Source organism: Macaca nemestrina, chromosome 15, assembly GCF_043159975.1.
Source record: "Macaca nemestrina isolate mMacNem1 chromosome 15, mMacNem.hap1, whole genome shotgun sequence".
NCBI classification, from domain to species: Eukaryota; Metazoa; Chordata; class Mammalia; order Primates; family Cercopithecidae; genus Macaca; species Macaca nemestrina.
In genome coordinates, this window is record NC_092139.1 from 23,101,101 (window position 1) to 23,116,783 (window position 15,683).

At 44.3% G+C, this 15,683-nt stretch overlaps 1 long non-coding RNA gene across 1 annotated transcript in view; it reads left to right on the forward strand.

The window, feature by feature from the left end:
* Positions 1-761: 761 nt before the first annotated feature.
* The window catches only part of LOC139358818 (uncharacterized), a 36,849-nt gene continuing 21,927 nt past the window's right edge, over positions 762-15,683 (forward strand). The window contains exons 1-2 of the long non-coding RNA XR_011614322.1: positions 762-938; positions 4,020-4,150. This is a non-coding gene — a long non-coding RNA (uncharacterized lncRNA). The remainder of the gene's footprint in view (positions 939-4,019; positions 4,151-15,683) is intronic.

The window sequence follows — 15,683 nt, forward strand, 5'->3', positions numbered from 1 at the left end:
CGATGACTTCCCTTACGGGTCACAGATTCTCTCAGTTCTATGGGTCCAGGGTTTTCTCTGCTTCTCCTCCAAGTGCTGGTGTGTTGGTGAGCTCAGGGTGGTATTCTGGTCTTGAATAGTTTTTAGTTGTATTTTTCTGAGAGGAGTGATGCCAAGGGACCTTCTACTCTGCCATCTTGGTGACATCACACCAGTCCAAATTTTTCATCAACACATCATCTACATAGTTTGTATTCTTGCTAAGGATGTACAGTCTGAATCTAATTATCAGAAAACGATCAGACAAATTGAGATTATGGAGCAATATACAAGTCAAGTAGTGTGGCGCTTTCAAAAGTGTCCATTTCATTAAAGACAAAATGAAATTAAATTAAAATAAAAAACAAGGAGACAGGTCAGGCGCAGTGGCTCGTGCCTGTAATCCCAGCACTTTGGGAGGCCGAGGCGAGTGGATCACCTGAAAGGTCAGGAGTTCCAGACCAGCCTGGCCAACATGGTGAAACCCTGTCTCTACTAAAAATACAAAAATTAGCTAAGCACAGTGGCAGGCGCCTGTAATCCCAGCTACTGGGCAGGCTGAGGCAGGAGAATTGCTTGAACCCAGGAGGTGGAGGTTGCGGTGAGCCAAGATTGTGCCACTGTACTACTGTCTGGGCAACGGAGTGAGAGGCTCCGTCTCGAAAACAAAACAAAAGAAACAAGGAGACAGTTCTGGAATCTTGATTTAAGGAAACCAAGGAGACATAACAACCAAAGGAATACATGACCCTTGATTGGATCCTCCTAAATTGAAAGGAAAAAATTATAAGGGTTATTTTAAGGACAATAGGGAAAATTGAAACATGGTATATTAGATAATATTATTGTATCAATGCTAAATCTCTTGGGGGTGATCATGCTATTGGAGTTATGCAGGAGAATGTCCTGGTTCTCAGGAGGTATGCACTGAAGTGTTTGGGGATGATGTGTTTGCAACTTTCAACTGGTTCAGGAAAAAAAAAAGTATATACAGATAGAAATGATACAAATATGGGAATGTTTTAACAAATTGGAGACTCTAAGTGAAAAGTATATGGGTATTCATTGTACTACTCTTGTAAATTTTCTTTAAGTTTTAAATTTTTCAAGAGAAAAAGTTAAAGAAATTACAATGACTTCTAAGACCAACTATCCAGAGTTAGGCCAAACTTCACAAGCTATGGGTATAATCTTCCACAAGACACAAGACTGCCCTCACTTCAGACACCAGCTGCAAGTTTGGGGATCCCCAGGCCACTCTCACATCTGACCAACTGGCTACAAACTCAGGAGTTCTCGTTACCCCCTCAAGTTTGATAATTCACTAGAATCACTCACAGAACTCAGGAAAGTTCTGTCCTTACAATTATAGTTTTATTATAGCACAAGGATATGAATCAGAACTAGCCACAAGGAGAATACATAGGCCAAGGTCTGAGAGGGTTCCAGATGCAAAACTTCCATTGTCTTCTCCTAGTGGAGTCAGGGCTCATTGCCCTCCCCGCATGTTAATATGTGACAATACACAAGGTACTGCCAATCAAGGAAGCTCACCTAAATTAGTGTCCAGAGCTTTCATTGGGGTCTTACTTTGTAGACGTGATCGATTGAATCACTGGCTGTGCCCCACCTGCTTCTCCTCCTCATCTGAGGAGTGATATCACATGGCTAAAAGCCCCATTCCTCTAATCACACCATGGTTCTTCCTAGTGTGGCCTGCTCCACCCTGAGTCATCTCATTAGCTTAAACTATCAAGGTCCACCACCACCACCATGCAAAACAGAGACACTCCTCTCATTCAGAAAATTCCAATTATTTACAGGTTATCTACCTTCTAAGAACCCAGGACAAAGGCAAGCCAACTTTTTCATTTTTTTTGTCCAGGCTGAAGTGCAGCGGCACAATCTTAGGTCACTGCATCCTCCACCCTCCCGGGTTCAAGCAATTCTCCTGCCTCAGCCTTCACGGTAGCTAGGATAACAGGCACCCGTCACCACGCCCAGCTATTTTTTTTTTTTTTTTTTTTTTTTTTTGTATTTTCAGTAGAGACGGGGTTTCACCAAGTAGACCAGGCAGGTCTCAAACTCCTGACCTCTGGCGATCTGCCCACCTCGGCCTCTCCAAAGTGCTGGGATTATAGGCATGAGCCACTGCCCCCCCGGCCCAACTTTTTTATTACACAGAATTAAGAGTTTAAAAAAAAATTGTATATGCAAATATTTAAAACATCCATCCAGCACCACAGTAGGTGGGGCCTAGAGCACTAGAATTAAAAAAGAAAAAAAATTAATAACTGCTAGACTCCAGGGATATTGTTTCAGCTCCATGCTCCCTCCAAACAGCAGCACAATCTGTTTGCATCTTGAATTTGAAGAGGCTAATCTCAGATGTCTCAACAATTCCCATTTCAAAGGCATTAGGATAAGTCATTTCACTTTTCTACACCGGGCCAGCCACAAACAGTAAATATACAGTTGTGTAGGAGTGACAAATGAAAGGAAATAATTTACATCTGTTGCCCCAATATGTTCCAATTCAATTTACTATGCCAAATTCTTATGATAATCACAGCCTATACTACTTCAGTCAAATCAGATCCCTCTAACTCTCCAACCCAAACAGGGAGGAACTCAGGATTCATGAGCAGTGTGAAAAATCACTGTATAATTGCAAATTAGAACCATAATCAGCCCTCTGGACCGCCTGAGCCCTCTTCATCACTATGCTGTGAACCAAGATGACTTCTTGTGAATGTATCTGCAGGAGAAAAAGCCAAAGCACTGACAGAGAGCAAACCCTTGTTCCTAGACCCAGTGGAGAGAACAGAGGGAAGAAATGTCTGTAAAAAAAATGAAAACGAGGAGGCTTGTTATTCAACAAATGGGGGCTCTAGGAGATTAGTGTTCTCTCTATAGCTAGTTTTTAATTAATCATTTATTTGTTTATTTATTTTAGTTTTTGAGATGGAGTCTCACTCGGTTCGCCCCAGGCTGGAGTGCAATGGTGCAATCTCAGTTCACTGCAACCTCTGCCTCCCGGGTTCAAGTGATTCTCCTGCCTCAGCCCTCCTGAGTAGCTGGGATTACAGTGTTGCGCCACCACACTCAGCTAATTTTTTTGTATTTTTAGTAGATATGGGGTTTCACCATGTTGGCAGGCTGGTCTCAAACTCCTGACCTCATGATCTGCCTGCCTCGGCCTCCCCAAAGTGCTGAGATTACAGGCGTGAGCCACCGTGCCCAGCCACTAGTTTATTTTTAAATACGAAAGTGATGACTGGGCATAGTGGCTCATGCCTGTAATCCCAGCACTTTGGGAGGGCCGAGGCAGGTGTATCACCTGAGATCAGGCATTCAAGAACAGCCTGACCAACATGGTGGAACCCTGGCTCTACTAAAAATACAAAAAATTACCAGGGCATGGTGGCGGGCACCTGTAATCCCAGCTGCTCGGGAGACTGAGGCAGGAGAATGGCTTCAACCCGGGAGGCGGAGGTTGCAGTGAGCCAAGATGGTGCCATTGCACTCCAGCCTGGGCAACAAGAGCAAAACTCCGTTAAGAAAGAAAGAAAGAAAGAGAGAAAGAAAGAAAGAAAGAAAGAAAGAAAGAAAGAAAGAAAGAAAGAAAGAAAGAAAGAAAGAAAGAAAGGAAGGAAGGAAGGAAGGAAGGAAGGAAGGAAGGAAGGAAGGAAGGAAGGAAGGAAGGAAGGAAGGAAGGAAGGAAGGAAGGAAGGAAGGAAGGAAGGAAGGGAGGGAAAGAAAGAAAGAAAGAAAGAAAGAAAGAAAGAAAGAAAGAAAGAAAGAAAAGAAAGAAAGAAAGAAAGAAAGAAAGAAAGAGAGAGAGAGAGAGAGAGAGAGAGAGAGAGAAAGAAAGAGAGAGAAAGAAAGAGAGAGAGAAAGAGATGCATGCATGTAGTATTTTTTGTTTTTTTGTGTGTTTTGTTGTTGTTCAAACAGTAAAAGGAGTGACATTCAAAATATTTAATGACTGTTGCAACTAGGGCACAGACCAATCAGGATGACGGATTCAAAGCCACTACGCTGTACTGGGGAGTACCTACTGCACAGCAGATTGGATATACAACAAAGAAAGAGGTCTCTTACCCCAGACTCCCAGCTGCACTCGCCAGAGGTAACCACGTTTATTTCTTAGGACTTATTCCAGAAATGTTTCATGCATCTACCAGCATATCTCTGTGCCTATATATCCCTTTTTGTCTAGAGCATTGCTTTTGAAAACACCATACTGTTCTGTGGCATAGTTTTTTTCTTTTAACAATGTATTTTGGCCAGGTACTGTGGCTCACACCTGTAATCCCAACACTTTGCAAGGCCGAGAAATTTGCCCGGTATGCTGGTATGCGCCTGTAGTCCCAGCTACTCAGGAAGCTGAGATGGGAGGATCACTTGAGCCCAGGAGTTCCAGGCTGCAGTGAGCTATGATCCAGCACTCCGGACTGGAGGACAGAGTGAGACAAAACAAACAATGTATCTTAGACATCGTTTGCTCTACATCTGTAGCTCATTTTTGTTACACTTTAGCAATGCTACTCAAAGTTTGGTCTGTTTACCAGTGCAGAAACCGTTTGCTACTGGCTTGAGAAAAGATAAGGGAGGAGCTTACACCAGAATGCAAATCAACTATGTCTCTAAGTGCACTGTTTATTTCTGTTGATATATACCCATGACCGTTGAACAACACAGGGGTTAGGGGCAATGATCCCTAGGCAATCGAAAATCCACCCATAACTTTTGACTATCCCCAAAACATGACTATTAATATCCTACTGTTAACTGGAAACCTACCAGTCAACATAAACAGTGGATTGGCACATATTTTGTATGTTATATGTATTTTATGCTGTATTATTACAATAAGATAAGCTAGAGAAAATAAAATATTAATAAAATAAGGAAAACGTATTTGCAATTCGTTAATTGGAAGTGGACTGTCATAAAGGTCTACATCTTCACCATCTTCACAATGAGTAGGCTGAGGAGGAGGAGAGGAGGAGGAGGAGGAGGAGGAGGAGGAGGAGGAGGAGGCTTTGGTCTTGCTGCCTCTGAGGTGGCAGAGGTGGAAGAGGTGGAGAAGGGGAAAGGGAGGTAAGACAGGCAGGCATATTTGGTCTAATTTTTATTGAAAAAAATCCACACATAAATGGACTTGTGCAGTTCAAACCCATGTTGTTCAAGGGTCAACTATAGATATATTTTTCTTTTTGTCAGAAAGACTCTCTTGATAAAGTCATTATTTACATTCTGGCTCAAGTTCCTTATCTCCTAGTCGGCCAGTAACAAACAACAGACTGTCTATTTTGAGAAGCACAGCCCCAGAGCATATACTTTAATAAGTTCTTTAACCAGTCCCCTCTTGATGAGCAATTGGGTTCACACAAGTGAACATTCTCGTATGCACACGTCTTCATGCACTTGGGAGAGGATTTCCGTAGCAGAGTCCTAGGAGTATCGAGGATGTGCAATTGATGAAAAAGCTGGTTATGATGGTGCCAGAGAATTAGAAGTGACCTCAGAGTCACTTCTAAATCAAAAATAATGGGTTATTCAACATGAAATTGAGTCATCCAATTGTCACATTTCATTGATGAGAAAGCCAAAACCAGAAAGGTAAAAGCAAGGCCCAAAGTCTAACAAGTCAGTGTCAGGAATGGGACCAACTACTCTGAAAGGCACTGGGTGTCAGCAGAACAACGACCTAGACACAAGGCCTTAGGGCCTGAGCTAAGGGGATGGATGGGTTGACTTTCTCTCCTCCAGCAGTATAACTGGAAACAAGGGTACCTCAGGGTCACCCCAGGGCCTAATCTACAGGAAATCCAGGTTCTGTTTTAATGGGTGCTGCTGAGCTTCCTAGGAACACTCGTGAAGGAGACTTTGGAGCACACTGCTGAGGCCTGTCTTAAGCTGCCTCATGGAGGAAAGAAGCAAAAGGCCACATTAGACCAGGATATCCTAAGAAGACAAAAAATTTATTAAGACCTGGAACTTTGAAGAGTTCAGTGATAGTGGGCTCTGGTCAGAGAAAAAGAGGAACAGTAAAAAGGAACTAGGAGCAAATGAAGGATCAAAATGATAGAGAACAGAGCCATATAAGACATGGATGAGGTAGAGGTTCTACAAAAGCTAAAAATGTGGTCACAGATTTAAAAGGAGAAACAGAGCAATGAAGTCCTGGAAGCCAAGAGAGAAAATTTCCAAGAAGAAATAAGCAGACAGCAACAGCAAAAGTTGCAGAGGACTCAAATGAGATGAGGACTTTAAAAGAACCCATGGATTTGGCAACATGGAAGCCACTGGCAGCCTTGTGGAGTCACTTCAGTAAAGCAGGGCCAGCAGAATTCAGACTGCAGTGTATGGAGGAGGGGATGGGAAGTGAGAAAATTGAGCCACTGAGTGTAGACGGTAATTCTTGGACAGAATGGTTGGGAAAGAAGAGAGAAAAAAAGGAGAGTAGAAGGTGGCTGCTAGGGGACATAAGAGTGTATCCTGTAACATTTTTACTCAACCTCTGTGTGCACAGGCAGGTCACTCACTCTCAGGGCCAGAGGTCGCTGGGGAGAGAAAGGGGAGTCCCAGCTTCCTGTACCAGCCTTCACTGAATCGTGGTTCCCTTAAGATTTGTATAAATTATCCATAGTAATAGAACTCTGTGCCCACACTGTTTGCAAGATGTGTGCATGGGGTATGATAATAACAATAGCCACCATCTATTGAGAACATATTTATGCAAAGCTAAGAGCTTTACATAAATTATCTCATTTAATCCTTACAACAACTCTGCGAGGTAAGCCTTATACTTTTTTCTTCAATTCGAACATGGTAAAACCTGAGACACAGAAGGCTTAATTAGCCTGCTACAGGCCATCCAGCAAATAAATGCAGCAACGGGATTCAAACCCCAGTTCATCACACTCCAATGCCTGTGCTCCTATTAAACCAGAGTCCCACAAGCTGGACTCTATGAATCACACGCAATAGGCTCACGTGGGAAACTTTTCAAAAATCCAAAAGCCCAGGTTCCATGAAAGATGTACTGACTTTTTTTAAATAAAAACTGGAGCCCAGAATCTGAAATCTCCACAAATGATACTATCAAGCTCTGCAAATGATTCCTATGCTCACGGAAGTCTTCTAAGGCAAAGTATCTACCTCCTTACTGTGTGAGCTGCCTGCCCTTGGTCTTCATCCACCTTAGAATTCACACGGGCTTCCTGAGGATAAAGACAGCCTGGCCTGCTTATTTGAGATAAAGTAGCCTCCCAAGGCCTTAACCTGGACCTACTAAGTGAGCATGTCCACGGGGAAGGCCAGCAGTCTGTTATATATATTTAGCAAGCTCCCCAGGCAATTACTATCTTCAGAGAAGACTGAGAAACTCTGTTCAGTTATTCACAGCTAAAAGTATCCTACGTGCTATCCTGGGTTCTAATCTAGGTTCTAACACTTAATCATTCCAAGCTTCACTTTCCTATAAAATGGGCACAAATGTGCCTGCCTGGCAGCGCTGTCGTGAAGAATAGATACCGTACCAATTTAGGATTAGAATTACCTGCTTACGACAAAAACAAAATAACAATGGCTTAAATGAGGGGGTTTATTTTTCCCTCAGGTTAAAGTCTAGAGGTAAAGCAATCCAGAGCCGGTATGAGGTCTGGGAGGAAAGACTCTTGCTATTAGTCTGCCCTTTCATCAGTAACACGTCGCCTCTTGACACCAAATGGCAAATGAGGCTGCAGCCATTTTGTCTACAGCCCTGGGTAAAGAGAAGAAGGGATTCACCACCCAGGCAGGCCAGATCCCCTTAAGGAGTATATCTAGAAGGTCCTCGTGATACTTCCGGTTTATATTGCATTGATCAGAACTTAGATACGGGCCCACACCTAGTTGCAAAGAAGGTTAGGATCTTTTTGTTCAGTATCAGGTCTTTGCCACCCCAAATAAATCAGGCCTCTGTTATTTAAAAAAAAAAAAGAGAGAGAGAGAGAGAGAGAGAGGAGAATAAATATTGGTGTTTCAGCCAGGCTCAGTAGCTCACGCCTGTATTCCCAGCCCTTTGGGAGGCCGAGGCAGGTAGATCACCTAAGGTTAGCAGTTCAAGACCAGCCTGGCCAACATGCAGAAACCCCATCTCTACTAAAAATACAAAAATCAGTGGGACGTGGGGGTGCACGCCTGTAGTCCTAGCTACTTGGGAGGCTGAAGCACAAGAATTGCTTGAACCCAGGAGGCAGAGATTGCAGTGAGCTGAGATCATGCCACTGCACTCCAGCCTTGGTGACAGAGCAAGATTCTGTCTCAAAAAAAAAAAAAAAAAAATGGTGTCTCAGTCACAAGAATGTGCCTCTGCAAACTTCTCACTGCAGGGAGCTGAGGGCACCAGCTGCTGTGCTTTAAAATCTACTGGCTACACCTCCCCTGGAGATGCACCCCACCAATGACTGAGTGCTGAGTACAGAGTCAGACCCAGTTCAAACAGACAAGAGACTCCTTTGTTAGCTGACTTTGGCTCAAGACTCCCTGAGGGTTTTGGAGAACCTTTGTTAGAATGCACCTTCCTTCTATTGCAGGGCAATACGGAATGCCAACCCAGCCTTCTCTCCCTCTCTCCTTTTCTTGGGGTCAGTGGCTCTCCTGGCCTTGTCTAACTCCCTCCCTCCTTCCTTTCACACAAGTATTTCCCCTCGTAAAACAACTGCATGTTTCATCCCATCTTGGTGTCCATTTCTCAAAGCAGCTGACTAACAAAAACGGCAAGTCAATTCACAGTTCCCAGCACAGTTCAGTAATACACATAACACCTGTGGAACTCTTCGATGGGAATGGAGTAGACAATAAATAATAGCTGTGCAGGGGGAGAAGGAGGAAGTAGTGCAGGGCCAACCATGGAGAAAGGAATGTTTTACTGAAAGGTGGGGACACAGGGTCTGAGGCAAATCACTGTTTGATTCTTCTTCACCCCTGAAGTATCTCCATTACAGTAACATTGGTTAACCACAGCATCAAAGTCAGTGTGAAGAGGGGTATATAGATTCAGGTAATTGTCATAAACCTGTAATCGAGGCCAAAGCAGGAGGATCGCTCGAAGCCAGGAGTTCAAGACCAGGCTAGGCAACATGGCAAGACTCCGTTTCTACACAAAAATACAAAAAAGAGCTGGGTGTGGTGGCGTGACCCTGTAGTCCCAGCCACTTGGGAGGCTGAGTGGGGAGGATCACTTGAGCCTGGGAGGCAGAGGTTGCAGTGAGCCAAGATCATGCCGCTGTACTCCAGCCTGGGTGACAGAGAGAGATTCTTTCTCAAAAAAAAAAAAAAAAAAAATTGTAATCACAGTACAACTGAATTGGGATTAGTTCACCAATCATTTCAAGTCATTTTTCAACAAAAACAAAGAGGAAAAAAGGCTGTGGTGCAAGCCCCAAGACAAAATCACACAAAATAAACGCAATGTCCCGAGCAACTCTAGTCCTCATGCTGGAAAAACGGTGACCAGATTATTTGTGATGGTGATGTAAGAACACTATTTCCATGAGAACTGTTCAGTGTGGAAGCAAAAGCACAATCTCTACAAAAATAATAAAGAATTTCAGCTGGGCACTCACATCTGTAATCCCAGCACTTTGGGAGGCCAAGGTGGGCGGATCACCTGAAATCAGGAGGAGTTCAGGACCAGCCTGGCCAACATGGTGAGACCTCGTTTCTACTAAAATACAAAAATTAGCCAGGCATGATAGCGGGTGCCTGTAATCCCAGCTACTCGGGAGGCTGAGGTAGGAGAATCGCTTGAACCCAGGAAGTGTAGGTTGCAGTGAGCTGAGATTGCACCATTGTACTCCAGCCTGGGTGACAGAGCGAGACTCTGTCTCAAAAAAAAAAAATAGTAATAATAATAAAGAATTTCAAAGAGAAAACACAGGGTGAGAGAAGGTGCAGTGGGGGCACAAGGTGGATGTGAATCTGTATATGACACATATGTGGCACATGGTAGGAGCCTAATAAATGACGGTTACTCAGATACATGAATAGCTCCCTCATGGTTGTAGATCACCACTCACAGATCCATTAAAGAAATATTTGTAGGCCGGGCGCGGTGGCTCATGCCTGTAATCCCAGCACTTTGGGAGGCCGAGGCGGGTGGATTACAAGGTCAGGAGATCGAGGCCATCCTGGCCAACATGGTGAAACCCCGTCTCTACTAAAAATACAAAAATTAGCCAGGCATGGTGGCAGGTGCCTGTAGTCTCAGCTACTCAGGAGGCTGAGGCAGGAGAATCACTTGAACCTGGAAGGCAGAGGTTGCGGTGAGCCGAGATCGCACTTTAGCTCGGGCAACAGAGCAAGAATCCGTCTCAAAAAAAGAAAGAAAGAAAGAAAGATTTGCAGAAAGCCTACCACGTGCCAGGTTCCGTACTAGGCACCAATGATGTCACCATGAATAAGAAAGTTGAAGTCCTTGCCCCTACAGTCCTTCAGAGAAATCTCCTTTGCAGACATTTTACATAGATCCCTCTACCTCTGTCTTTCTACGTTCACAGACTGAATGCGAACCCACATCTATCAGACTTAAAGCTCATATGGGCTGGTCCAATGGTAATGTGTTATCCAAATTTATTAACATTAGTGTCACTAAGATTGCTATGCAACTCCCCACTGCTAAATTTGATTTGTCTTTTGAAAAATTAAAGTAAAAGTTGGCCAGGGACGGCGGCTTACACCTATAATCCCAGCACTTTGGGAGGCAGAGGTGGGTGGATCACGAGGTCAGGAGATCAAGACCATCCTGGCTAACATGGTGAAACCCCGTCTTTACTAAAAGTACAAAAAATTAGCCGGGTGTGGTGGCGGGCACCTGTAGTCCCAGCTACTCGGGAGGCTAAGGCAGGAGAATGGCATGAACCCGGGAGGCAGAGCTTGCAGTGAGCCGAAAGCACGCCACTGCACTCTAACCTGGGTGACAGAGCGAGACTGCATCTTAAAAAACAAAAAAAAAAAATTAAAGTAAAGTAAAAGTTAAAAATAATGCCCATTCGAATTGCTTCTGAAATATTCTCTTGATCTCTGAAACCAAGTAGACTCACCCATGTAGAATCATCCTTGATGCAACCTTGGATTTCTATTGGCCTTTGTATTCGTCATCTATTGTTGCTTAACAAATTATCCCAAAACTTAACAGCTTAAAATAACAAGCATTTATTATCTCATAGAGCCAAGGAGTGACTTAGCTGCATGGCCTGGCTCATGGTCTCTCATGAGGTTTCTTGCCATCAAGGTGTTAGCCAGGGATTCAGTCTCCGAAGGCTTGACTGGGGCTGGAGGATCTGCTCCCAAGGTGGTACTCTGACATGACTAACAAGGTGGCACTGGCTGTTGACAGTAGGCTCAGTTCTTTACTACATGGGTCTCTCCTTAAGGCTCCTAATGACATGGCAGCTGGTTTTCCCTAGAGCATGATAGGAAGACAGAGACAAAACCAGAGACAGAGAGACCAAGAGACAAGCTATGATGTATTTTAACCTGATCTGAGAAGTGACATACCATAACTTCTCCTGCATTCTGTTTTTGGTGTTTTGTTTTTGTTTCTGTTTGTTTGTTCGAGACAGGGTCTTGATCTGTCACCCAGGTTGGAGTGCAATGGCATGAACACAGTTCACTGCAGCCTCAACCTCCTGGGCCTCAGCCTCTGTAGTATCTGGAACTACAGACTCACACTACTATGCCCGGCTAGTTTTTATCGTTTTTTTAGAGACGAGGTCTCATTTTATTGTCCAGGCTGGTCTCGAACTCCTGGGCTCAAGCAATCCTCCTGCCTCGGCCTCCCAAAGTGCTGGGATTACAGGCATGAGCCACTGTGCCTGGCCCCGCTTCTCCTGCATTCTGCTGGTGACACAGACCATTGCTGGTACTATATGGGAGGGGACCAGATAGGGGTTGCAAACCAGGAGGCAGGATCATTGGTGGCCCTCTTAGAAACTGGTTACCACAGTCTCCAAGAAGAACCCCCTCTCCCCAAACTTCACCTAAAAGCTGGAACAGGGAGGTGCGCAAATTTCACTGTTTCAAAATACAGAGGCACACAGCAAACTGAATTTAATCTGTCCTGGAAACTCATGTTTTAAGCCCAGTGGAACTGCTTTTCCTCAATTATACTTGAGCATCATGCCAATAGCCTGCACAGAAGGACATTATAAGAAAGAGCTCCAATTAAGTCATTGCTGTATTGCATCACTGTTCAGTCAGCTGACCCATGGGAAAAATCTCTCTTCAGTCTCAGGGTCAGGAAAAGTTGAGCTTCTCCCAAATATTTGTTTTTCTCATATAAAATCTAGAATTTTGCTACCACTCACATTTCCCTCTTTACTTTGGCCGTTCGGAAGCTCGGAGCCAAACGTGTAAGTAAGCCTTTGCTGGTGTTGACATTTTTGAGCTAATGTCATCTGGGAGTTATTTCTTCCACTTGTTTTCTATTTTCCCTAACTCCCTCAACTTTTTGTCTTATCCTTTTGTATATTTTGTACTTTGGTAATTCCTCTCAAAGCTTTTGTGGATTGAGATGGAGTTTAAATACACAATAAAATGAGTTTTTGCCCAAAAGACTGATGACCTGCATGTGCCATCTAGTGGTGAGAGAGACAACTGCAAGAATAGAAATCTCCCTCATTTTTCAGATGTGTTTTGGATGGAGAGTGGGGAGTAGTGGGCAAGGGAAGAGGAGAGAGACCAGGCCTCCTCTGTGTGCTTTGTCAGGAAATTGAGACTGGTGAGTATTAAGAAGCCTCTAGGCAGGGCCAAGGAGCAGGTGATTCAATGGCTGGAACTGAAAATAATTTATCGGAATCTGAAGAAAAAATCAAAAAATAGTGAAGAATGAAGGCACTGGCAGTGGAAGGGTTAAGAAAAAAAAGTGCTAGTAAAAGTAAACAATGAAAATAGACCTGATTCAAGCAAGTAATCACTTGAAAGGTGCTTAATGTAGGTTGATTGCAGATGTGACCAGCCATTTTTTAAACATTCACATTAACTGTAGAAAGAAGGTTAGAGTCCAGTGTTTTTATTTTACTTCAGAGAAAACTGGGGCACAGAAGCATTAAGCACTTGTTCAAAGTCATACAGTCTGTGAGTCCCAGGTCCAGGGCAACTACTGGACCAGTCCTCTTTCCCCAGCACCACCCTACTCCTAACTGTATGTAGCAGATGCTCTCATTTGGGCTTTCCTTTTGCACACAGGATTTCAAAATAAAAATGAGGTCATCACATAAAAATGCTGGATCCAGCATATTTTCAATGAATTATTACTAGCTGGTTTTGTAGCTACGTCTTGACCTACCCCAAAAAATATCAGGGTAGCGGTTCAAAGCACTGGCTTCGTTAATCTTCACTATGTGGCAAGTCATCAGTTCACAATGACAGAAAAGGATTCGAGAAGCCAATGGCAGTAGGTGAGGGAGCCCCAATCTGGGGAAGAGAAAGTAAATTCAGTCATCTACCATGTTAACCTAAGCATCTGCTCTGGACCAGGTTCCAGGCAGGATGCTAGGGTGGCAATATCAACAATGCGCTGGCAATGTCTGGAGCTATATGTATCCCGTCTCCCTGTACCCTGACATGTGTTCTTGGACACAACTTCAGCCAAAACTGAGGCATAGCTTGGATCTGGAGGGCCCTTGAAGACCTAGCCCAGGGATCTACAGTCTCAAGTGGAATGTCTTGGAAACAGCCTGAAGTCAAGGACCACTGAGGGGGCTGGAGATACTGTCTAAAAAGGAACATGAGACATTACCATGTTAGACAGCACAAATATGGAACATTTTAATCATCTGAGAGAGTTCTATTGAACAGCACTGGCCAAGAGTGCCCTTTCCCGGATTTTCTGCTCCTCTGAGTCCTACCAGTTCTCCTAAACCCTTCAAATATCAGCAGAGACTGATATGAGTCACTGATTCCTGGAAAAGGCAGAGCTCTGGGACAATGGCTGTTCCAAGTTGACGTCCTCAGAGGTACAAATGACACACCAGAGACAGAGGGCATCTGAAGTTGTTTCTTAAACTTTCCAGGCTTCTGTGCCGGTAACGGGTGCCAGAGGGGGCAAAAAGAACAGAAGGAATATTGAGGGGCTCAACTGTTGAGATCAGAAAAACCCAATTTCCTATCGAGGTTCTCCATTACTGGTTGGGTAATCTTTAGGCAAAGCCTTTGGGCGCCAGTTTTCTTTTTTTTTTTTTTTTTTTTTTTTTGAGACGGAGTCTCACGCTGTTGCCCAGGCTGGAGTGCAGTGGCGCGATCTCGGCTCACTGCAAGCTCCGCCTCCTGGGTTCACACCATTCTCCTGCCTCAGCCTCCTGAGTAGCTAGGACTACAGGCGCCCGCCACCCGCCCGGCTAATTTTTTTTTGTATTTTTAGTAGAGACAGGGTTTCACTGTGGTCTCAATCTCCTGACCTTGTGATCCGCCCGCCTCGGCCTCCCAAAGTGCTGGGATTACAGGCTTGAGCCACCACGCCCCGCCAGGCAAAGCCTTTGGGCGCCAGTTTTCTTACCAGCAAAAACTGAGAACTATGTTTGTCACAAAGATTAAATGAGACAGTGGATGAGACAGTGTCTGGCTCATGGTTAAGTGTAGATTTCTTACTCATCTCTTCTTGCCCTTTTGGAGGCTAATTTCCACTCTGCCAAGGATAAGAACCACATGTCACCTTCTCATCAGGTGACAGGTGGAGGCTAGTCATGGCTAGCTATTCCACTCATTCTGTTAATGAATATTTGTTATGAAAACAGCAACTGGCCAGGTGTGGTGGCTCACACCTGTAATCCCAGCACTTTGGATCACCTGAGGTCAGAAGTTTGAGACCAGCCTGACCAACATGGTGAAACCCCATCTCTACTAAATACAAAAAATTAGCTGGGCATGGTGGTGCACACCTGTAATCCCAGCTACTTGGGAGGCTGAGGCAGAAGAATCGCTTGAACCTGGGAGGCAGAGGTTGCAGTGAGCTGATATTGCACCACTGGACTCCAGCCAGGGTGATATAGCAAGAACCTGTCAAAAAAGAAAGAAAGAAAGAAAGAAAGAAAGAAAGAAAGAAAGAAAGAAAGAAAGAAAGAAAGAAAGAAAGAAAGAAAGAAAGAAAGAAAGAAAGAAGGAAGGAAGGAAGGAAGGAAGGAAGGAAGGAAGGAAGGAAGGAAGGAAGGAAGGAAGGAAGGAAGGAAGGAAGGAAGGAAGGAAGGAAGGAAGGAAGGAAGGGGGAGGGAAGGAAGGAAGGAAGGGAAGGAAGGAAGGAGAGAGAGAGAGAGAAAGAAAGAAAAGAAAAGAAAAGAAGGAAGGAAGGAGAGAAAGAAAGAGAGAAGGAAGGAAGGAAGGAAGGAAGGAAGGAAGGAAGGAAGGAAGGAAGGAAGGAAGGAAGGAAAAGAAAGAAAAGAGCAACTGCCAGGCCTCGTGTTCTGCATCATACAAAGATAGAAAACACGTCCCCAAGAGGAGGAGTTCACTGTCTCATGGGAAAGACTGGTAGGCAAACCAATAGTTATATAGCAGGGGGACAAGAAGTGAATTGAGAGTGCATAGGGAGAGCACAGAGGTGGTGATATTTCAGCCAAGACAGAAAGTGTGAACAGAAGTTTGCCTGATCAGCAAGCACATAAGAGAGGGCATGC